The sequence below is a fragment of the Sphaeramia orbicularis genome, chromosome 18, assembly GCF_902148855.1.
Source record: "Sphaeramia orbicularis chromosome 18, fSphaOr1.1, whole genome shotgun sequence".
Classification (NCBI taxonomy): Eukaryota; Metazoa; Chordata; class Actinopteri; order Kurtiformes; family Apogonidae; genus Sphaeramia; species Sphaeramia orbicularis.
This window is the reverse complement of record NC_043974.1, coordinates 36,727,369-36,740,108: the sequence shown is the minus strand read 5'-3', so window position 1 is coordinate 36,740,108 and position 12,740 is coordinate 36,727,369. Positions and strand designations below refer to the sequence as shown.

The 12,740-nt window shown below is 33.6% G+C and overlaps 1 protein-coding gene across 1 annotated transcript in view; it reads left to right on the top strand.

Moving 5' to 3' along the window:
• Positions 1 to 12,012: 12,012 nt before the first annotated feature.
• npy2rl (neuropeptide Y receptor Y2, like) overlaps positions 12,013 to 12,740 on the top strand; it is a 117,802-nt gene continuing 117,074 nt past the window's right edge. Inside the window, exon 1 of the mRNA XM_030162805.1 lies at positions 12,013 to 12,436. The gene's annotated coding sequence lies outside the window, so the exon portion shown is untranslated. The remainder of the gene's footprint in view (positions 12,437 to 12,740) is intronic.

Below are 12,740 nucleotides of genomic sequence, written 5' to 3'. Positions count from 1 at the left end.
TTTTTTTTTTTTTTTGACATATATGTTTTTTTATTCATCTATTTCCAGATGTTTCAGCGAATGGTTTGAAGCTACATTTCAACCGAAGGGAAAATATCAACACAGCACTGGAAATGACATGTAAAGTGACAGTATATCATTTACAGTCAGAAAATGTGAAGACGATTCGAATGCTTGAAGTCTAGTTAATACATAGTGTTTGCATGGTGAAAGCTGAGTTTGAAGATGAATATTTTTAACCCATAAAGACCCAGACATCCACCTTTGACCAAAACCATCTACTGATGTAAACTGTTTAATGCCTGTAGATCCATTAATCCTATCAATACATGTAAATAATTGGTGTAAAAATCACTTAAGAAATGTTAAATAGAGATTAAAAAAAAAATGTATTTGGGAACTGACACAAAAGTCAAAATCATCTACTGACATAAACTGTTTAATCCCTGTTGATCCACTAATTCATGTAAACAATTGGTGTAAAATGCAGTTTGTCATCAGATATGACCCATTTGGACATTCAGAGGCTCCGTAGTTACCATGGAAACACAGTCATCTTCTACAACAGGGGTGTCAAACTCATTTTAGTTCAGGGGCCACAACCTCCCAATATGATCTGAAGTGGGCCGGACCCGTGAATTAATAACATAATAATATATAAATAATGCCAACTCCAAACATTTTAATGTGTTTTATAGTGAAAAAAGTTAAATTACATTATGGAAATGTTTACATCTATGAACTGTCCTTTTAAAAATGTGAATAACATGAACAACCGTGAAAAAAAAAGAAATTTATTAAGAAAAGTAAGTGCAATTTTAACTATATTTTGCCTCTACTTATTATTTGTAAATGTACATTACAACTTACAGATCACAGTGGATCTGCAAATTTACAAAATATTTGAGTAACTGGCAGAATATTAGTAAAATTGCACTTACTTCTCTTAACACATTTCTAGTTTTTCATATTTTTTTGTGAAAAGCTAGTTTGTAAATTTACACATTTTCATGTAATTTCACTTTTTTACACTAAAACAGAGGAAAAATTTGGAATTGTTATTATTTGTAGGTTTTTATGATAGTATTTTACTGATCTGACCCATTTGAAACTAAAGTAGGGCTTTTTATGACCCCTAAAGTAAAACGATTGACAGTTAATATCTTCAGTGTTATTTTTGCATTTCACAAATTCATCCTAAGGGCCAGATTGGACCCTTTGGTGGGCCGGTTTTGGCCCCCGGGCCACATGTTTGACACCTGTGTTCTACACCATTGATTCACCAGTAAAACCCATGGTGTCTGATCAATAACAGTGGATGGAGACACTAGTTTATGTTCAGATATTGATATATTTTGCTGAAAAAGTCACTTTTTCTTCAGTTTTCTCTGTTTCTGATATAATACCCTTCAATTTTAATCTGATCTTAAATAAACAGCTACATGATCAGTAAATTAACCCTTTCAGGCATGAATTATAAGATCCTTAATCAAGATTTTTATTTGTGAGTGTTTTTATTCCTCAAGGCGTTAAAAAAAAACAATGCCATTGAAATAGTTTTTATGAACCCATTTTTCATGGAGTTCCAAAAATGTCCACTCAGCTGGACACCATGCATTAAATTTTTGAAGCAAAGAAACAGATTTACTGATATACTGTGTCAAAACTATGAAATGAAAACATTTGAATGCAGCTAATCTGATGTTTTGTCACATTTTATCATACACTAATACTAGTTATTGCTCACTTCATGGACATAATATGCAAAAAAAAAACACAAAAACCTTTTAATTACAGTTTAATAACAATAACAAGTAATTGATTTACTCTCAAACTCTTGCCTAATTCAAGCAAAAAAAAATCTGCCAATGGAACAAGTGAAAATTATCTTGGTAAGATTTCTTGAAATAAGAATTTGCAGATCTATTGTCTAAAAATCAGTTCTTATAGCTCACTGAAAAGTTCCTTTTTAGTTGATTCTGTCTTATTTTAAGCGTGATAAGATATTTGGACTAGAAATGAGAAAAATACACTTGGTCAGAGTTAGATTTTTGCAGTATGAGTGTCCAGTGTGTTGGCTGATATGGAACTAAAACAACAAAATCCATGAATATACAAGAGAACAGCTGTCCACTGTAGTGACCACTATGTATGAAAGGGTTAAATATGGGAAAACACCTCATTTTCAATAAAAAAATAAAAAATTCTGTATATTTTCCCAATAACACAAAGCATCAAAGCACCCATACAAACCATTCACACCACTTTTTTAGTCACCTCACACAGTCAGATTTGCATAATCATCCATTTTTTACATGAACTAGTGTATATTTGTATACACTTTATATATTTACTACAAATACAATCATTAATACAAGTGATAATATCTCCTAATAATGATAGTCTGAATTAATTCATGACAATAATATCTTATTTTATGCATTCTTCTATAATATAACTAGATATACACTTAATCAGTTTATGTTCAATTAATGATAGATTTACTGAAAAAGTCACTTTTTCTTCTGTTTTCTCTGTTTCTGATATAATAACCCTCAACTTTAATCTGAGCTTTAATGAACATCTACATGATCAGTGAATTAAATATGGGAAAATACCTGATTTTCACAAAAAAAAAAAAAAAAAAAAAAAAATCTGTATATTTTCCCAGTAACACAAAGCACCCATACAAACCATTCCCATCCACTTTTTTAGTCACCTCACACAATCAGATTTGCATAATCATCCATTTTTATATGAACTAGTGTATATTTATATACACTTTAAATATTTACTACAAATACAATCATTAATACATGTGCTAATATCTTTTAATCATGATAGTCTGTATTAATTCATGACAATAATATCTTATTTTATGCATTCTTCTATAATATAACTAGATATACACTTAATCAGTTTATGTTCAATTAATGATAGATTTACTGAAAAAGTCACTTTTTCTTCTGTTTTCTCGGTTTCTGATATAATAACCCTCAACTTTAATCTGAGCTTTAATAAACATCTACATGATCAGTAAATTAAATATAGGAAAATACCAGATTTTTCACTCGAATGATGCAAAATGCAGAGAATAATATAATAAATAGTGATAAATCACTGAAGAAATGTTAAATAAAGAGAAAACTGCCACAAAAGTAGCATGGGGTCTTTATGAGTTAATGATGAATCCAATCCAACAGCTTCAACTCATGGGTTTATGACATTTCCTTCACCTTGTAGTTGTGGAAACACCATGTTGCTGGAGGGATAAGGAGGATAACATGACTGAATTATTAGTTCTTCTCAAGCCTTTTCTTCGCCAGGAATTTCTAAGATCGTTGAATTGTTTTAAAGGTTTTAAAAGGTTAAATGTGTGTTTTTTGTTGTTTTTTTTTCCTGGGTTAAAGAGGTGTTACCTTTAGGCTCCGCCCTCCCTCATTACACAAAAACATATGACCTGAGAGAACCATAGCAGTTATTCCATCTGAGAGAAGGAGGGAGTACAACAGCAGAAAAACTCAACATGAGATGCGACCCAGATACAGCACAGTTCCTTAAAACAGGTGTTTGTTCCATCTCTGATGCACTTAGCTCTTAGATCTAACTGTCACTTCGTATTCGCTGTAATCACACATCATCCCATCTGTGAAAGGTGTAGATGCAAATAAGAAAAGCACAAACACACCTGAGATCCTACCAGTGAGCTCAACGCGCTAACATAAGGGTCTTTACATCTAAGGAAAAGGAAAAGGACAATGACCTCATACCAGGAAAACAGGTCATCTGCACTTAGTTTATAAACCATCATTGTTATAGGAAGGAGTTTTACAGAGTCACAAATGAATATTTATGGTATATGTCAAATATGACCCATTTGGACGTTCAGAGGTTCCATAGTGAACATGAAAAAACCGTCACCTTCTACAACATTGATTCACCAGTAAAACTCATGGACTTGAATCAGTGACAGTGGATAGAAACACTTGCTTTTATGTTCAGTTAATGATGTATTTTACTGAAAAAGTCAGTTTTTCTTCTGTTTCTGATATAATAACCCTCAATTTTAATCTGAGCGTTAATGAACATCTATATGATCAGTGAATTAAATATGGGAAAATACCTGATTTTCACTAAAACAATGCAAAATGCAGAGAATAATATTGCAATAAATGGTGATAAACCACTTAAAAAGTTCAAATTCATTTGGGAACTGACACAAAAGTGACATCCACCATCTGCCAAAATCATCTACTGACATAAACTGTTTAATCCCTGTTGATCCATTAGTCCATGTAAATAATTGGTGTAAAATACAGTTTATCATCTTTTCATGGTCATCAGATATGACCCATTTGGATGTTCAGAGGCTCCGTAGTTACCGTGGAAACACCGTCATCTTCTACAACATTGATTGACCAGTAAAACCCATGGAGTTGGATCAATGACAGTGGATGGAGACACTGGTTTATGTTCAATTAGTGATAGATTTTACTGAAAAAGTCACTTTTTCTTCAGATTTCTGTATTTTGATACAATAATCCTCAACTTTACTCTGAGCTTTTAAGAACATCTACATGATCAGTAAATTAAATATTGGAAAATACCTCATTTTTACTAAAAAAAAAATACAGAAGATAATATTGCAATAAATGGTGACAAATCACTTAAGGATGGTTAAATATAGAGAAAAATTCCTTTGTGAACTGACACATAAGTTGCTCTGGGTCTTTATAGTACCGTATAGTACCACCTGTGTGTTCTGTCTCTGTCCGTGGTGCTGAATGATTTCATTAAAAGAGCTAAAAAATATTGTATTCCAACCCTATGTATGTAAAGGCTTAGACTTCGTTCAGCTGTAAACATGTCAAAAAGGCTGATAAATGAATCAGAAATAAAAACCTAGCAAATCACATGAATTATTTTACTGTTTGAACTTAAATTATTCATTAATGATCATTAATGCAACATCACATGCAATCAAATTTGACACCAGTCGTGCATTTCAGTAACTGCTGCTGGAACTACCCTTGCTAATGTAATGATTGCTTTTAGGATTATAAATGATAGATTTTCTTCAAGGATTTGCTCTTTTCTCAAAGCCATTGCAGACAGTACATAGGGAAAACCAGCTTGTTCAATCCTCTGATGTCAATGCTGATCGTATGATTCTATTCCCACTTCGGCCTTGGAAACACATGTATGTTTTGCACCAGAAAAATGACTACGTGTTGAGCTCCAGTGGCTCCAGTCCAAGCAGAACCTGGGTGAACTCCTTCTGTTCTAGGCAGGATGGAGCCCCAGCCTCTGCAGACTCAGCCCACTTTGATGGAGACACCCAACTCACCAGGGACCTTCTGGTAGAATATGGACATGAGCAAACAATAGAAGGCTTCCTTTAGTTTTCTAGGTTTTTTTCACCAAAGGTTTTTTTTTTTAATAAAATTTTAATATTGTAACAATCATAACTGTACAATTGAATATACATAAAATAAAAAAAAAACATTATGTACCCTAACCCTGATGCACCTCATACTCCAACAAAAATATAGAAACGTATACATCTAAAATGAATATATAAAATGAAATTAACTAAACTAAACTTATATATGTGTGTGTGTGTATATATATATATTCTTAGTTACAATGAGAAATTGTTTGTGTCCATATTTTTAATACGTAATAAGACAGGCCGCCACATTGCATAGAATTTTATTTTACCTTACCTTACTTCATCTGGTCTTATCTTATTTTACCTTACCTTATCTCATTGTCTTATATTAGTTTACCTTACCTTACCTCATCTTGTCTTATCTTTTTTTTTTTTTGTCTTATCTTTTTTTTTATTTTTTACTTTACCTTACCTCATCTGGTCTTATCTTTTTTTTTTTTTTTTACCTTACCTCATCTTGTCTTATCTTATTTTACCTTACCTTATCTCATCGTCTTATATTAGTTTACCTTACCTTACCTCATCTTGTCTTATCTTTTTTTTTTTTGTCTTATCTTTTTTTTTATTTTTTACTTTACCTTACCTCATCTGGTCTTATCTTTTTTTTTTTTTTTTTTTACCTTACCTCATCTTGTCTTATCTTATTTTACCTTACCTTATCTCATCGTCTTATATTAGTTTACCTTACCTTACCTCATCTTGTCTTTTCTTATTTTACCTTATCTCATTTTGTCTTACCTTATTTTACCTTACCTTAAATTCACTCCAAAAACAGAAGTGACGTCTCTGAAATCCTAAATAAATCACTTAGAAAAGGTTCAATATAGAGAAAAAATATCTGGAAATTTCCACTAAGGCATCTGTGGCTTTTTAAGGGTTAATCTGACCACTTAAAACAACAAATATCTTCATCTTTGTGCTCTTTTTAGTTCAATTATTGCTCAAACCTCCTAATTACATTTCAGATTTTTTGTGGAAACAGGGTTTGTTCATCTGCTGCAGATATTCAGACTTTCCAACACATTCCAAATAAAAAAGTTTGAACACACCGAGCCCCTTTTTAGACTGAGTAATGACGGAGGAGCTGTGAATAATGGTGCGATGCGAAACAGCTGAAGTCAGCGGCTGATTGTAATCAGGACGTGATAGAACTCCAAGCGTCCGGTAAAGGCCCGGTTCCTTTGGGAGCACAGACGTGTCCTGGACGCCGCCGTTGTATCAGATCCTCATTCCCTTCCATTTACACTGACGTCAGCCGTTCCCAACCAAATCGTTATTCACACATTGGGTTTTTTTTTCTCATTATTTCAAAATTGCTCTGTCATATAAAATGTGTAAGTGAAATAAAAAAAAAAATAAATAAATGGAGAGAAGACTATGTACATACTGTGTATGATAGATAGATAGATAGATAGATAGATAGATAGATAGATAGATAGATAGATAGATAGATAGATAGATAGATAGATAGATAGATAGATAGATAGATAGATAGATAGATAGATAGATAGATAGATAGATAGATAGATAGATAGATAGATAGATAGATAGATAGATAGATAGATGTGTACGTATATGGGTGTATATATGTATGTATATATATGTGTGTATGTAAATGTGTGTATGTGTATATGTTGTTGGTTTAGATCAGGGGTCTCAAACTCATTTTCTTTCAGGGGCCACATTCAGCCTGATTTGATCTCAACTGGGCCAGACCAGTAAAATACTAGCATAATAACCTGTAAATAATGACATAATATAATAATGACAATATAATAATGACATAACATTTCATAATTTAAGGTTATTTTTTGCACGAAAACAAAGACAAAAATTTGAAGTTGTTAATTCAAGATTTTTTGCTTAATTCATGATTTTTTGCTAAATTTAAGATTTTTTGGCTTAATTCAAGACATTTTTTACTTAATTGAAGATTTTTTTTTTTCTTAATTCAAGATTTTTTCTAAATTCAAGCAAAATTTTTTTTGCTTAATTCAAGATTTTTTGCTAAATTTGAGATTTTGTTTTGCTTAATTCAATATTTTTTTTACTTAATTGAAGACTTTATTTTTGCTTGATTCAAGATTTTTTCCTTAATTCAAGCATTTTTTTTGCTTAATTCACAATTTTTTTTTGCTAAATTTAATTTTTTTTTGCTTAATTCAAGGTTTTTTCCTTAATTCAAGCTAATTTTTTTTTGTTTAATTCAAGATTTTTTGCTAAATTTGAGATTTTTTTTTTTTTTTTTGCTTAATTCATGATTTCTTTTACTTGAAGACTTTTTTTTTGCTTAATTCAAGATTTTTTTCTTAATTCAAGCAAAAATTTTTTTGCTTAATTCAAGATTTTTTGCTAAATTTAAGATTTTTTTTTGCTTAATTCAAGATTTTTTCCTTAATTCAAACTAAATTTTTTTTTGCTTAATTGAAGATTTTTTCCTTAATTCAAGATTTTTTTTTGTTTAATTCAAGATTTTTTGCTGTATTTAATTTTTTTTTTTTTTTTTTTTTTTGCTTAATTTAACATTTTTTCCTTAATTCAAGCTTTTTTTTTTTTTTTTGCTTAATCCAATTCAAGACTGTGGAATTTTTGCACTTTGTAAAATCCTCCCATGGGCCGCATTGGAACCTTTGGCCTCATGTTTGGCCTCATGTTTGACTCCCCTGGTTTAGACAAAGGGGTCAGAGCTAATAAGCTATGCTTCTTCTCACTCCTTTTTGAATATGACGTTTTTTCTTTTTCTTTTTGCGTATATCATTATTTTATGCTTCCTTGAATTTTCATTTCTATATTATGTTGTGCAAAGAAGTCAGTTAGTAGCAATCAGGAAGCTTGTGTCATTTCCATATTCGAAATAAATCAATAATAAAAAAAAAAAAGAATAAATACATTTTTTTTTAAAAACTACAAACATGTCGGATTACGTAACAGAATTTGCTCATCATCTCCAAATACAACTTCTTCTTTCCTCCTTATTTTCTATCCTTCATTCCTAGTTTTCCTTCCTACATCCTCTTTTTTCCTTCTCTTCCTCCTTTATGTAATTTATCTTCCCCCTCCTCCTTTTCCTCCTCCTCTTCCTCCTGTTCCTTCTTATCTTCTCCTCATCCATCTTCTTTATAATCTCTTCCATCTTTGTTTGTATCTGTCTGAAAAACATGATGAATTGATATCAATTCATCATGTTCTTCTTTTTTTTTTTTTTTTTAGGTTTTATCTTTCCTTCCTTCCTTCTTCATCACCTCTACCTCCTCTTCCTCATCTTGATGTTCCTCTTCCCTTCATTCTTCATTTTCATCTATATCTCCATCTTCTTTCCTTCTCTATTTCTTGTCTTCTCCCTTTTCTCTTTTCCTTCATTTTCACCTGTTTCTCTTCATTTTCTCTTCATCACCTTCCCTATCCTCCTCCTCCTCTTCTTCAGTCTCCTCCTCCCTTTCTTCATCCATCACTCTTCTCTGTCTTCCTATTTTCCCAAAGTTCTCATTATCTTTTTATCCTTTCTTTATCCTATCCTTTTTTTCTCTCCAAATCAATCTCCTTCCACTGACTGTACATATCCTGACCGATGAAAATTAAATTCTCTCTTTGTGCAGTAATCTACACCTGGCTTTTCTGCCTCCGTCCAGAATAATTTACATTATATAGCCTAAATGTCATCTAAAATTGTTTATTTGCAACATAGTATAGTAAATTATTACATGATTAAAAACAAATTAATTTTAGCAAAAAAAAGGGAAAAAAAAGCCTCCGTTTTGAATGTCTGGGGTCACCAGAAATGTGTGATGTTAAAATGGGGTCACGAACCATAAAAGGTTGGGAACCACTGGTTTACAGTCTTGCATATTATTTTATCTTTTCACATTATTTATCCTACGATATTTATTTTCATTATTTCCAATGTCAGTTGCATTACTCTCATGCTATTTCCAGTACTTAATTCTATTTTTTTTTTAACAAACATTCCTAGTTGCAATACTTCCGTTTGTTTTTGTTTTTTCTTATGTAAATAATTGTGCCTTCTTACTGTTACTGTTATGACCATGGGTGACAAACCTTTTTATTCAGGAATGCATATCTATAATCTCCCCATGTCTATGCATGTTCACCTGTTTTAACTGTCTTTTTTTTTTTAATGTTTTTTCTGTCTTACTTGCTTTCTATTTTTATTTTCTGACTTCCCTTTCAGTCGTATTTATTGTATCCCAGTGGCGGCTGCTCGTCTTTCAGACAGGGAAGCTCATTGTCGGCTTACATCAAAAAAAATTGTCAAGTTATTTAAACATTAATTCGGCCCTCCGTTCCTTTTTAAGAAAATGGTCAGTGACCTTATCGTACCAAGTAGGTGTCTTTTCCAGGGACTTGATAGCTAGTTCACTCCGACCTAGCCAACAGTATGATTGATTTAACTATCTACAAAACGATATTAAACTCAAACAAGAAATTACTAAATTATGTAACTGAAACAAGAAAACGTTGAAATTATGTTAAATTGAAACAAGGAAGTACAATGAGTGTGTTTTATTTACAGTGCAAGAAATGAACAAGTAATTTCATAGTGGTTTCTCTCTCCATTTCACAGCAGAATGTGTGACGGTATTAAACTGAACTGTGTCAGTGAAGGAGTAGATCTCAAACTAGCTGTCAATCAAACAGGATTCAGCCTTTGGACTGATCCTCCAATCAGCACGTGGAAGCCCGGCCGAGCTCCGCCCACAGCTCCATTCACCCCAGAGATGCCGGGCATCTGGGGGCGGGACAACATCATGGCATTTATCCAATTACCGTCCAGTTTTGAGGCAATGAAAAAAACTGTTCCACTCAGTCCCATTGAAGTGCATGGACGCTGAGCGTCTACGGACAAATGCACTGAGCAGAGATCGAATGAGAAAACAGAGACACAGGAATGTATGAGAAGTGAACAACATGGAGTCTGTTGATCTGTGATAAAGCTGATTCTGAACGAACTCGTCTGTGAGATGAACGTGTTCTAACACATTTGTAGTCAATGAAATGTCAACACAACCGTACATATTTATTAATAATAATAATAATAATAATAATAATAATAATAATAATAATAATAGCTTTATTTGTATAGCACCTTTTAAAAACAGAGTTTACAAAGTGCTTTGACAGACAAAGTAAAGAGCACAACAGCAGGATACAAGATGCAAGTAAAAACACTAAAACAGAAGCAACACAATAGGACAGATGTGTACAACGATGCAGAAACATGACACTTCGAATAAATTAAATGAATCGGAATAAAGAGGGCAGGGATAATGTAACATCATGCTGTCAAATCAATGCAAAAATAAAGGAGTGAGATAAAACAACATCATGTATGAGAATATAAACCAACAATCAAACAGGATAAGATTCAAATTTTAAAAAATTTAAAATTAAAAGGGACAAACATCACATAAAAGCAAGTCTATAAAAATGTGTTTTAAGAAGTGATTTAAAAGATATCACTGATTCCACAAGCCTTATCTCCTGGGGCAGGCCGTTCCAAAGTGGAGGGGCCCTGATGGAAAAGGCCCGGTCCCCCTTAGATTTAAGCCTGGACTTTGGAACAGCCAGGAGCCCTCTGCCCCCCCGAGGATCTAAGGCTGCGTACTGGCTCGTAGTTAACTAGCATCTCATCTATATAACTTGGGGCCAGACCCATTCGGGCTTTAAAAGTGATCAGTAAAATCTTAAAATCAATTCTAAAACACACAGGGAGCCAATGGAGGGATGCCAGGATAGGGGTTATGGGATGTCGCCTGTTAAAACCAGTGACCAGTGATATTTGACCATTTAATTTGAGTAACTTTAGAGCAAGCTGAGCTTCTCTTACAGTCTGTGAGAAATCACCTCTGGTGTATCCTGCCTGTAGCACTGAGGTTTGGAGATGAAAATGTAAAGTGCATTATAAATAAAATAATAATAATAATATTTTTTTTTTTTTTTTTTTTAGTTTAGTTTATTTGAAAGGGGACAATGCAATTTCATTAAACACATGGTTACACATGGTTAAAAAAAAGCCAGAATTAGCCAGAAGGCTAGTTTTCATCTGTAGTCCCCTGGCCAAGTTTTAAAAAGGCAGTAAAAAAAAAAAAAAAAACATTTATAGGAGAAAGACATGGTTAGACACTTGATAGGGCACTAATGTAACAAATAACATATACATAACAGACTGTAAAGGGAGCACAAAACACACAACACCTGTACAATATAATACAAGATACACATTCAAACACTACTATTATTATTATTTGTGGTGACATGTAAGTTCTTGCACTAAACTGCAGAGCTCTACCTCAGTTTCGCTGTACTTTTATGGTGACAATAAAGACATTCTGATTTTCTTCTTCTGTTTATTGCTTTTTCTTCTCTTCTTTCCTCCTCCATCCCCCCACTCCCCCCCCACCCCCCAACTCTGTGCCTCCTCGCTGCCTCTCCACAGTCACTACATCCCCCCCTCCCTCTCCCTCTCTCTCTCTCTCTCTCTCTCTCTCTCATAAAGCCGTACAGCAGATCCTCCGCTGGGCTTTTACGCGCCGTGCGTAAAGCCCTTCACCGCCGTTGGCCGCATCCAGAGCGCACGGACACACAGACCAAGTGGACGTGTTTTGGTTCTGGTCACGCAACAGACACTTATATTTTTCCTTCTTTTCTTCGTGGACGTAGTTTTAAAGACAGCTTTTTGGGTTTTGTGTTTTTTTTTCTCTGGCAGGACGAGGAGCGGACTGTTCTAGAGTCAAAACCCGTTGGATTTAAACTCCAAACCGCGTCGTTTCTTTAACTCCCCGAGCTTGTTTTTCTGTTTTATTTTATTTATTTTATTATTTTTTTGAGCCTCCGTCATGGGATCCGTCCGGTCTGGGTGGCACGAGCAGAGGACAGAGCCGGGACCGGTGCGCGCTGCCCGGGCACGAGCTACGTCTTAACCCGCCACGAGGAGAAACGAAGAGAGAGGGCGCGAGAGACGTGGAGGTCAGTGGGTCACCCGCACACACACACACGCGCACACACACAGGCTACTGCACGTGCATCCTGTAGGTAGAGACGAGGTGTCATAGCGCACGTGGACGCACGCGCACACTGTGGTAGAAGACATTAACATTAAAACCCAAAAGTCAGCATTAAAATAGTGAAAAAAATCAAAGCTTTTTCGGTTTTAAGCTGCAATATTAAAGGAATTTTGTAGATTGGCTAACACAGACACAAACTTTGATATTTTAGTGGCATTTAAAAGAAAAAAAAAAGGCTAATAAATGTTAAAATTAATTTTCTTTCT